This window comes from Centruroides sculpturatus, unplaced genomic scaffold (assembly GCF_000671375.1).
Source record: "Centruroides sculpturatus isolate CEXI.00-Female unplaced genomic scaffold, Cexi_2.0 scaffold221, whole genome shotgun sequence".
Taxonomy (NCBI): domain Eukaryota; kingdom Metazoa; phylum Arthropoda; class Arachnida; order Scorpiones; family Buthidae; genus Centruroides; species Centruroides sculpturatus.
In genome coordinates this window covers 276,032-288,440 of record NW_019384612.1, presented here as the reverse complement: position 1 = coordinate 288,440, position 12,409 = coordinate 276,032, and positions in this window count along the sequence as shown.

Genomic DNA, 12,409 nt, shown 5'->3' with positions numbered 1-12,409 from the left:
ATTTATGGATCACTAGTTCATACTCTTACAAATATTGTCTTACAGGAAAGGTTTGGTTTATGTGTAGATGTGAATGATTTTCATAACGAGGATTATTTATTGTGACATTAAAAATTGTAGCCTGGCATTGTGACAATCATTTTTAATTTATTTAATTTAATATATTGTATATGCTCTCCACCTCAAATTAGTAGTGGCTTACTGCTATACATAATACTTTTCCTTTAACTATACATCTGTGCCAGTTATCTATCTAACACCTCAGGGGAAAGTTTTTGAATTTTAATAATATGACTTCCAGTTTGCATTGTATAGTTTAATTGGAGCCTGCTGCTCTTAAAGTTTCCATATCTGGTCTCATCTTTCATTTATCTAACTCCATTCTTGAGATTAAGGAATGGCAGATGAACGGACAACAGTGGGAATTTATAGGCCTACAATTTTTTCAAATTGCAGTCCAATATGTAAATGAATACAGTAGAACCTCGAAAACTCCGCCTAATGTGGACCGAAGGGTGGCCGAGTTTGTGAAAATGCCGGGTTATCGGGAATGGGGTTCAAAAAGGATAAGTTTGTTTGTTTCTTCAGAAAATAGTGTACTGTACTTGTATGTATTGTTTGCTGGAGAATACAACAGAGAATAAACTTCCCAAATACCCTTAAACAAAGGAAAAGTACATACTTTATGAAGGCATAGAGCCTTTACTACATGAAAATGAAGATTAATGAATACACTGTGTACAGTAATTTACCTGATAAGACAGACCTCAGAAAAATACTTTATGAGAGCTTTTATACTTTTATAAAGCTGTCTATAATGAAAATTAATTAACTAAGGATTTTTTTGCCCTGCCAGTGTGTGGCCGAGTTATCCGGAGTGCCGGGTTATCGAGAGCCGAGTTTGAGGTTCTACTGTACTATAATTAAATTAGGCTTATTTGCGTAAGCCTGTTCATGCTGGCTAAGATAATTTCTCATTCTTGTATTTTAGACAATACAGTACAAGGTTGCAAGTCAATACAAGGTCCAGCCAGTCTTGCCAGGCCAGACCACTTTTTGCACATCATGAATACAATTCTAATTTCAAATCATCCACTAGCATGTAACACCATTAGACCAAATTGACTTTTCCATAGAGAGAAAGATTATCTGCAAGGTATGCTTTCTCCCTTCCCCTGGCAACCTTATATCTCTACCCAGGGAGATTTTGAAATTAAAAAAGTTGAAATAACACTAAGAATTGAAAGTGAACTTTTTATAAACAAGGGAAAAACTTATTTATCCAAAGATTAGAACAAGTGTTTTAAGCTCTCTTTTTAGATTAAAATCGGTCTTAATATGCAATTGATAACATACAACCATCATAATCAGTTATTGATTGAGATTGATAGCAATGCTTTAAATGCTAGACATTATTTTAATTGTTTTCTTTTTTTTTTGTTCTCAATACAATAGTTTAAATTGCTGAAATTTCACACTTCAATTATATGCTAACTGTTGTTAAAGACAGTACTGAAAAAAAAAAGCAAAAAAAAAAAAACAAAAACACTGGATGAATTATATAATGTCAAAGTCCAAAATTAGCACTTTCACTAATCGTAATTTTATTTATCTATGCCTGCTTTGATGATGATAACCAACTGGTAAGTCCAGTAATTAGAATGAAAGAAATACAATAGACATCACTCAATGATTACATTATAGTTTCAATAATTTGTAAGACATTTCTCTATCTAAAAAGATAATTTATAATTATTTTTTTAGATAGCCAAAATTTCCAGAAGAGAATTTCTATTACTGTTTACTAATGTCAGAGAATCTGCTCTTCATTACAACAATAATTTTCTTAAAAAAGTAAATCTTCTAAAAAATCTTTAATTGTACAGTGAACTAACTCTTGTTAGTGTCAACTATTGGTTAGTAGCACCAATTTTCAACAACCCAGCAGAAAACCTATACTTAATTATAGTATATTAAGTATAGGTATACTGCAAGTATAAGTACTATAATATAGGTTTTCTGCTTAAGTTTTAAGCAGAGTTAGTGGTAACTATGATATTTAGCATATACTTCTTATTTTTTTCTAATATATACTATAGACTAGAAAAAAAATGTTAGTAACTATTGAGTTTAGAGTATAGAATTCATATTTACTGCTTTCATCAAGTTTGAACAAAAATATAAGCAAATTTAGCTGACTTTTGTATTCAAAATTTCAGAACTTTTTTCGAGGAGATTTATAAAATTTAATTTGGTAACATTCACATTATATGAAAGCAGCCTATTACACTTCAAAACAAATCCTTAATACAACTGTACTTAGTTGTATATTGTCAAAATCTAAAATTAACAAGTAACGAAAAACAAGAAATTGATCAGTAAAAAGGAGTGATGATATAAACATCACTTCAAAATGCTAGAATATCCTACAACAAAAATTATGAATATATTCTTTGTAGAAAAAAATATCCATGACATAGTTTTCTCTAAAATTAATTTTTTGTAAATTTTATTAAATAATAAAATGATATCTTGAAAGATTATAAGCTTGATATGAATTTCTAATAAAAATCGCTCCTGAATTTTCAGATTAATTTCTTAATTAGTCTGAAAACAGAAATTCCTAAAGTAATAAAAGATAAATTAATTACTTTGGAGATTAAAACAAAATGGAAACCATAAAGAAACTAATTTATCTGAAAATATTTAGATAAAATTTAATTATCCAAAAATAATATATTTAGTTATAAATAGTATTTTTGGATAACTAATAATGAGTAAAACAACAGAATTAAATGGATAGAGAAATTAACCTAAATATTGGAGTCACAATATGAAATAAGTTTTTAATAAGTTTGTACAATTGTAATTCAATGAAAAAATTTCATTTATTAAAAGCCTACTAAATTAAAAATTTTGAAAACAAAAAATAATATTTTTCAATCTCTTCAAGCAGTAAATTCAAGTAGTCAAAATAATGGATTGCATGTTTGTTTCTTTACATAATTCAAAAAGTATCACTTATTATGATAAAGCAGATAGAAAAATTCTTTGATGACAGCATGTATGCAGAGTTGCATTTTATACAACAGTAAACATTTTATAGAGAAACATCATTCATATTTCTACTAAAATTTTAAACAATATTGTTATAAAAATTTCAAGATTTAAATATGCATTTAAGTTATTTACAATTTAATAAATCTTATATAAAATTTACTTTTATAAACACTATAAACTTCAGAAACATTATATATATATATATTTGTAATTATGAATAAATGTTAAGTAATTATGAGTAAAAATCTGAATTAGAAATTAGTAGAGCATTTTCTTTGACAACACAGAAAATGAGAAGATGGATATACAGCACAGTAATTTATTATGATCAGCTCTATACAGAAGTTTTACTGTGTTTTAATAGGTTATACTACTGAATGTATTATTACAGTTAAGATCTCAAAAAATTCCATGACCATAAAATATATGGCAATGTATAATCTTTAGTAACCTACAAACTACAGTAATATAATGCATGGTATCACAAAGACTTCTGGATATCAAAAACATTTCTTAATTATAATTTTTGTCAAGAAATTTCAAATTACATCACCATTTTTCAAAAAAAATTAATTAGTTGTGCAAAATCAAAGTTAATGGAGGTTTACTGTATTAACTTTATTTCTGATCATATAAAGTTGTAGTAAATTAAAAATATTTTTGTTTATTAAAAAAACATATACACAGATAACTCTTTAAGTTAATGAGAATGTGATATATTCTGAAGAAATGCTGCGGTTGACAAAACAGTATGAGAAAGAGGGGGTTTGGGGTCAGATTCATAATAGATCCTTCTTGGGGAGAAGGATCTATTTAAATCTATTAATTGATACTAATTTTACATCAAAATTATAAAACTATGCTTCACAAAAATTTTTGTCAAAACTTTTAAGATTTTGTTTGTTTTATGTATCTTTTTTAAAAAAGCTAAGTGTTTATTTTTCCTTTTCAATTTTGAGTTCCTTTATAATACTTTTATTCCTCATTTAAACTCAAATTATGGTCACTGACTGGATCAGTGTTTATAAAATGATCAGAAAGATCATATGCCATTTGCATTCCCTTGTTTATTGCAGTATATGTCAGCACTGATTTTTCACTTTCAATTTTGCCTTCTACTTTTTTTGTCATTGTCTTCACTTATTCTAAGTTTTTCAAGATCTTGCAGATAATCATCCTGATGTTTTAGTTCAATTTCTTTGCACTGCATGTCAGGAAATCCTTCACTTTCTAAATTAGCCATTGACACAATGCACTCCACTTAATGGCAGCAAAAAGAAATTTCATTTGTTTTTTTTTTTTATGGCTTATTTCTAAATTTTTTCCAAACAGCATTTAATGTTGATAGCCTAATTTCAAGAAATTAATTCTTAATGATTATTATGCAGTCCAAAATAATGAAGTTTTTTAAGCACTGCAGCAAAGCAAGTTTCAAGTCATCCTCCATTCTCTACGATGTCCACAGATGTGCAGTAAAAGTAATTTTTCATTGCCACTATTACACCTTAATCCAAAGATTAAAGCAAAATTATTGTGTTAGATGCAGAATCACTATCTAAACATTCAAAGTAAAGTGAATCACTATGTGCAGGTGCATTATTGAGAAGTAAATTTAGAAGTTTAAAGACTAATTGCTTTTGTAAAAAGACACCATTCTGTTTTGGAGCCAAAACAATTATTCAATCAATCTGTAAATAAAGAAGCTACAACTCAACTCTTATGGTTAGCTCTCCAAAAACCAGGAAGTTGATCTTTATTCTGCCTCTTTAATGCATGGGCTTGATAAAACAGTCTAGAAATATTACTGCAAAATTAAAAGTTTCAGCTCATCTTTCACTGTTTTTAAATCCCAGAGGAACTGCTCTGGGATTTAAAATATCATTTCAAAAATGGGGGAACTGCCCCATTTTTGAAATGATGGTTCTTGATGACACATTCTTTTCCAGAAAAAGCTAGATTTGTCAGCATTAAAAACTTGTTCTATCAGGTAACAACTGTTTTCTATCAAAGTTCTGGATTTTTCACAAAATGAAATTACTACTTCAAGATAAGCTGAAGCAGATTCTTCCACAAGTTATACAGTAGAACTGATTATCTGAGAACAGGTTCATTCTGCAGGTGATTTGGATAAGTAGATTGTAATTTCATTTTTTACATTGTTAGAGTAATCCCTGTAATTTCATTCTTTATTACAGTACAATATTGTACTGTAATAACTGTAATAACATATTTATTTATTCATCAATGTGAAGTAGCATGCCACTGATCATTTGGATTTGTCACAGCAAATAGGCATCACCAATCATGCAATCATGACATAACAGAATTGCAGCTGTGAAATCATTGAGAGAGAAAAGGAAGGCAAGTGGTAGTTTGGATAATTGCACATTTGGTTAACTGACATTCAGATAATCAGAGTTCTACTGCATTATGCAGACTGAATTACTTTTTAAACCTCCCAAACAATCCCTTATTTGAAGGAAATTATTATCTACAATATCATCGCCTATACAAGTCTCAGCAAGATGTCTACAAAACCACCTAGCCTTTTCACAAATAAAAATAGTGCTTAACAACATTTTTCTGGGTGTGATCTTCTATGCATAAGTTAAGAACTTTCATTCTTCTTTAAATTGTGGTCACAAGGCAAGCAAGCTACTTTTGCACTAGTCAATGTACTGTATGCAACACTTGTTTTTATAGTGTCTTCACTTTTCTTAAGTGTTTTTATGGTATTTACTCTTTGTTCTCTCACTACTGATACCATTTTCACTTTATATGTAAATCAGTCAAGAATTATTTTTTCTTCTTCTTACATGACATTTCTTGATCATTTAGCAGATTAAATTTTGGCAGTTCCTGATCATTTAGGGGCAAGCTATAATGTCAAATCTAAAAATACAATAATCAGAAAGAAACTTCTCAAAAATTATGCATTTAAAACTTTTTTCATATTTGTTTACTAAATGAATTACTAGTCTGAATGTAAAATAACATTAGCTCCCTGAAGCATACTTTACAGTCTTTATGACTGTAAAGTATGCTTCAGGGGCTAATGTTATTTTACATCTTTTTTCACACAATCAACAGAAAGACAAAACGTTACAAAAATTTTCATATCTGCTTGTTTTTTCCGAAATATTTACTTTTGCTATTAAAATAAAATCTAATGGAAACATTGTACAAACATTTAAAATACTTACGAATGAAAAGAATAATCACCTTTTTGAAATCTAATTGTAAGTGTACGCTTTAGTTATATAAATGAAATATTATATGTTTCTTTTAAAAAAAAATTAATTATAAAAAACTTTTCTAAATATTTTTAATTTCATTAAAATGACAAATAACATTATTACAAAACCATAGTTGAAGAGAGATGCTTGAATATATATATATTTTGATCACTAATATTTAGAAATCAGATAGGCTTAGCATGTACAGTACATACATGTAATTTCAATAGCAAAAATATATAATGCTTTCTTAAAAATTTTATAACTATTGGATACAATTTGAAATCTAGTGCATATTTTGTACCGCTAACTTTTTTACATAAAACAGAAAAAAAATTTATTATATAGAATGTCTAAATAATACTATTCACATGGTAAATTCAATTTTATATAGTCTATTTAGAAAGAATTATACCTTAAATTATTAACCATATTACAATTTAAAAATTATAAACTTTCTAAATAGTATTAATATGTTACCTCCAAAACCAGTCTATTTTCTTTGAAGTTCCAGATTATATTTAAAGAATAATGTTTTCAGAATCTCAGGCTCTAAATTATAGAAAGGAAAGTTAGTTACTGTATATGAGAACTGATAATGAGATCTGAAGCCCTGAAAACATACAGAGTATCTATAAATGATATAAGTAATTACAAAATTTAACAAAATATAAAAGACGCGCAACGATCAAACTTATACCATTTTAAAGCAAAAATTTAATAAATTATTGAAGTTCAATACTTTTGATTCAGTAAATGTTTGAGTGATAGACTGACTAATCATTCATTTCATGGCCAACATGATTTCTGTATGCAATCCTCTTTGATTTCTTTCTGTGGAGATTTGTGAAAGATGGTGTTTATAGCTGTATATCTTCACCAGCAATACTAGATAATTAATATCAATATGTAGTCTTTTAAGTTATTAAAATCAGTCATCACTTATTACAGAATGTTTGGAATGAACTCAAATATATCATTTGAATTTGTTTAAAAGAAACAAAGTACTGTACATACCAAACTTCAATAATTTATAGGAAAAATCTGAATTCTTGAAAATGATATAGGCTTGATTGTTTGTTTCCCCATACATTTTAAAAATATTTGCAATTCTCACACCATTTTATAAATACTATATAATTCTTTAAATAAAATATGGATATTGTTTAATCATTAGTTTATTTTCTACAAACATTGTTTTGTGTTTTATAAATTAAGTAGATACAAAATAAATTTCATTAACAACTGAAGAAATACTGTCTTAGAAATAAAGACAAACTGATTAAGTAAATGTAAAAATATCGAGGAATGAATTCTGTTAAAGGATGCAAAATTTAATAATTACATACTAAAAGATTTTCATTAATAAACACACTTTTGTAAAGATTTTTATTTTCAATAAAAAATTTTTTGTATTTGTTATAAAAATGAAACTGCAACAGAAAAATCCTTTTATATTGTACAAATTTGTTTATATAATATGTTTATCCCGACTTTATGGTAAATGTGGAGGAGTCAAGAATTATTGATTTCTAATCGCAGTTACAGAAATATTTTAACGTGAATGAAAAAAAACAAAATTTTTCAAAATAAGATAACTTTTCTTAAATGTTTCATATTTCAAAACAAGCTCTCTTTATACTTCAAATTTTCTAAATATACATATTTTCTGATAAAGTAAAAGGTGAATAGTACATCTTTAGTTTTGCAAAAATACTCAAGTATTTTCTTATATATATTTTAACTTAATCACTTATTTAAAAAAAAATGTTTGACATTTTATAGCAAATTCACAAATGGACAAATGTTTTAAAATTCTTTATAAAAACTTTTGTGTTGGTTCATACAATGAACTTAATTGAGCTTTGTTTTCAATCAATAGAACTTAAAGCAACAAAAAAATGTACAATATTAGAATTCCTGCATAATATTCACACCAATGCAAACTACCTTAAAATCAATACTATATATAATATAACCTTTTAATTGTTACATCAGAGTAGTTTTTAATTAAAACTTATATATACTGAAATTTCATTTGATTATTTAATATCAATCAATTATAAAAAAAAGTGATCATCATTGAATAATCCCAAAAACTCTGAACAAAACGACTAACGTTTTGATAATATTTATTCAAAAGTTTAAAAACTACATTAAAGAATTTAAAAAATGGAAATATACAATATTTTCATTAATACGTTCTGTATACCGTTAATAACCAAACCTCGACGCTAACTTTTAAAAATGCAGCCTTTTTTTAATTCACTTTTCGAACGTTTTGAACGACCTTCTTCGGGAACGACAGATCGAACGATTCCGAATTTCTATAAAACGAGATTTGTTTCGGAACTTTTTAAACATTCGAAAAGCGAATAAAAATGGCTGCAATTTTAAAAGTCAGTGTCGAGGTTCGGTTATTATTTAAGTACAGTCGAAGAGCATACCGTTAATTTCACTAGAACGATAGCGCTAGTTAATTTATAACGGTTGACGAGTTTTATATTAATATAAACTTCAAAAATATTCTGAAATATTTTTCACACTGTATAGATTTAACATGTGAAAATTTTAACCAAATTTTTGTAATTATATTAGCTTTATGTATTATTAAATGCATGCATATTATACAGTTTCTAATCTAAAAACATACAATACTTTATAATGAAGTTAAATATTAAGATTTTTCATGTAAAAGCAAAAAAAAACCAAAACACGACTTTACGTTAATCGTTGTTAGCGTCAAAAAACCATCCATTCAGAAAATTCATTAGAATTTTCCAAGCAATCCATCTTTCTCGAAACGCTTAATCTATTCTCAACGGGATCAATCGTACAATGTAATATGCTATTTAATAATAATAATAAAAAAAAAATTTATTTCGTAAGCCATTCGTTATTTCCTTATTATATACGTAAGAATAGTTTGATCTCGACGTAGAGTTTTTATAATAAAATCATTATAAAGACAAGAGCGATGTTGGAGAATGAAAAGTCATTGACATCCCGGAGAATAGAGAGAGATAGTCGTCAACTTACTGAGTCTGGGGTGGTGCAGTCAGAGAGATGTTGACATTTTCTTCTATCAAATCTCCGTCACCGGTGAAAGGATCGAATTCTTCTTGCAAACTTCCTTCCCTGACGTCTTCTTGGCTGCCTGGAGTACTTTGTGGATGTCTTCTGCTCGGTCTTCCCTCCAACTCCTCCTTACAGTGATCAGCCATCTTTGCTTGTCTATATTAGCATCCCTCTCCCTAAATCGATCGATCGATCATCGCCCTCTATTTATATAACACCGTGTTAAAAAATCATTTTCAATCATTTAAAGAGTATTTATAATTTTTTGGAATTATTTTATATTAAATCGAAAAAAATATTTATTTGAAATGTTTTCGTTTGTATTAATTAAAGTAGAATGTTTATTAATATCGAGATATAATTATAGTCAAAATCATAAGGCGCCATTTTCTAATTTATCAATAAGCTATCTATACGTATTTATGTATTTGCAACATTATGTATAAATATACCATGTTATATTAATAAAAAAATTAATATATATTGTATCGGCAAATAATAATAAAAAAAAATGCGTTTCTTTTTATCAATATGATAGAGTTGCGATCATTATCACGAGGAAGTATTGACATTACTTCAGATATATTTTTTTATCAGTATTTAAAAAAAGATAAAATTAACAAAGGTTATTAGTAATGTTGATAAATAAATTAAACGTCTTCATTTTTCCTTCATAGAAAGATATTTTCATTAAAATACAGTCGATTCCCCTATAACACTGTTGATTATTCCATTTTATATGAATTCCATGTTGTACGAGTCACTTAGATTTTACAAATACGTGAGCCGTTCACAGCCCGGCATTTTGACAGAACTTTGACAATGGCATTTGGAACGTCAGTGGAATTATGCTCGACGTTCAAAACGCCATTGTCAAACTTTTAGGCTTACAGGAAGGCGCTGCTGAACGTCCGACGTTCACGTTTTCGCGTTGAAAACTTCGACCGCGACCTTTCTATTGTGAATTTGACCTGACCCACAATGAGACGGCGGGGTTGGTGAAGGACGGGGCTCGCTATATTTAGACTACCCGGAAAAATTCCTGGAGTTTTCTGGTCCGTCTGGATTTGATCGTGGAATCTTGGAGCCACTTTAACCACTGACCGTCCTAACGCCTGGTATCACTTATCGCCTCTTTTGACTTTGACAATTAAAATAGATAATTTGTTGAACCTGTCATCAACATTCAATGTTGCGTAAACTTTTCCTATTATGCATATTTGACTTATTTTGTTTTGTGAGCACTAACAGAACCCATTTTTCCTTCCCATCATGGGTTTGGCCAAACTCACAACAGAAGCGAACGAATGATGAAAACCGGAGTCCGATATATCCAGGATGAACCATCCATGAAAAATTTTAATGATTTTTTAACTGCCTGGATTCGATCCCGGGTTCACAGAGCGGTAAGCTAACGTTTTAACAGCTTCCGTTCTTTTCTCATAATCTTAAAAATTATAATATCGATGTTTTCATCTTTTTATTTTGTTAAAGTAAAAAATTCTTTAATTAAGCTTTAGCGGTAAAATATAAATGTAAGGTTATAACTTATATTTTATTGAAAAAAATCACACGTAATTCATTTTTTCTAAATTATAGGCTACTGTAACTTTAGTCTTACAATAGCACAATGGGCGCGTTCTTTAGCCGTGTTCAATATCATAGGATTCTAGAAGTTAGCATGGATAAAACAAGATAACTAAACTTAGCAAGAATTCTGCGATGCTGAACACGGCTCAGGAAACAGGCTCAATATTAATTAATTAGTTCCATTAAGCTTAATTAACGTTAAAAAAGGTGTTCTCTAATGGCTTTTTCTGTAATCTCCTCTTCCCCAGGTGTTCTGAAAATGTATACGAAGAAAAGTCACCCATTTATCATGCCCACATCTACAACTGCCTGAAAAGTGATTTCGTCTGTTTAAACACGTGCTGTAGTTTAACAGTCGATCACTCCCAGTAACGGTATGAGAGATATTGACGGCACAGCGACGGCACATACGTTCAGGAATTTTGCGCCCTCATATATTGCCTTTCATGGCAGGACTGCAAACAGCTATTTCCAGCAAGACAGTGCTCGGCCGTACATGGCTAGGAGTCTTTGTCACGTCGCTACACTTGTTTTATCTGCCTGGTCTTCAGAATTGTCGCCATCGAACATTTTTGAGACTAGATGAGATGCCAGTAACGGACATTTAAGAGTGAGAGGGATCTGGAGCGGCATTTGCAGCATCTGTAAACAAATCTGTCTCAGGATAGTATACGGTGCCTGTATGTCTTCATACCCGACTATATCGCCACATTTATTCTGGCAAAAGAAAGCTATACTAGGTATTAAGGGTTCTTTCAAATCGTTTCGTTGTTCCACAGAAAAATGTCCGTTCGTTATGATATTGCAATCACTTATTACTATTGTCATTAGATTCAAATATCTTATCTTTTCTTTCATGTTGGGCGAGAGCTATTAGGCTGTGTCGCCCATGGTAAGTTTCTCGATGGACATGTTAGTAGTTATACAGTATATAGTTTTTGTTTTATACGCGGGAAATAATGCTTTTACTGGAGTCTTTTAAAGGTAACTGACCCCTATTCAAGCGTTAAAGACGTGGAGAAAACCCAGTAAACTCCACGTCCGAGCGAGGCATGAACCCACGACCGAACTCCCAGTGTTTAGGGAACGGAACCACTTGGTCACCGGTGGGCCTCAGCGAGTGTAATTTATTTTTCATATTCAACACTATTGTCCAAAAGATCAACTCAATTTTTTAAAAATTAATTCGAACTCCGTTGTATGCAAATATAAATAACTAGCGGCTGGATGGCCGAGTGGTCAAGGTGGCAACCCACCGCTCTGGGGGACTCGGATTTGAATCCGAACGGGTCAAAAAATCCCCAGGAATTTTTCGGGAGATGGTCCGTTCGGATATGTCGGGCCCTGTCCCTCACCACCCGGCAGTCCCATTGTGGGCCTGGCCGAACCCATAATGGGCTTGCACAAAGAGGCCCTCTTAGTGCCCCACAGGGCGGAAAGAGTTC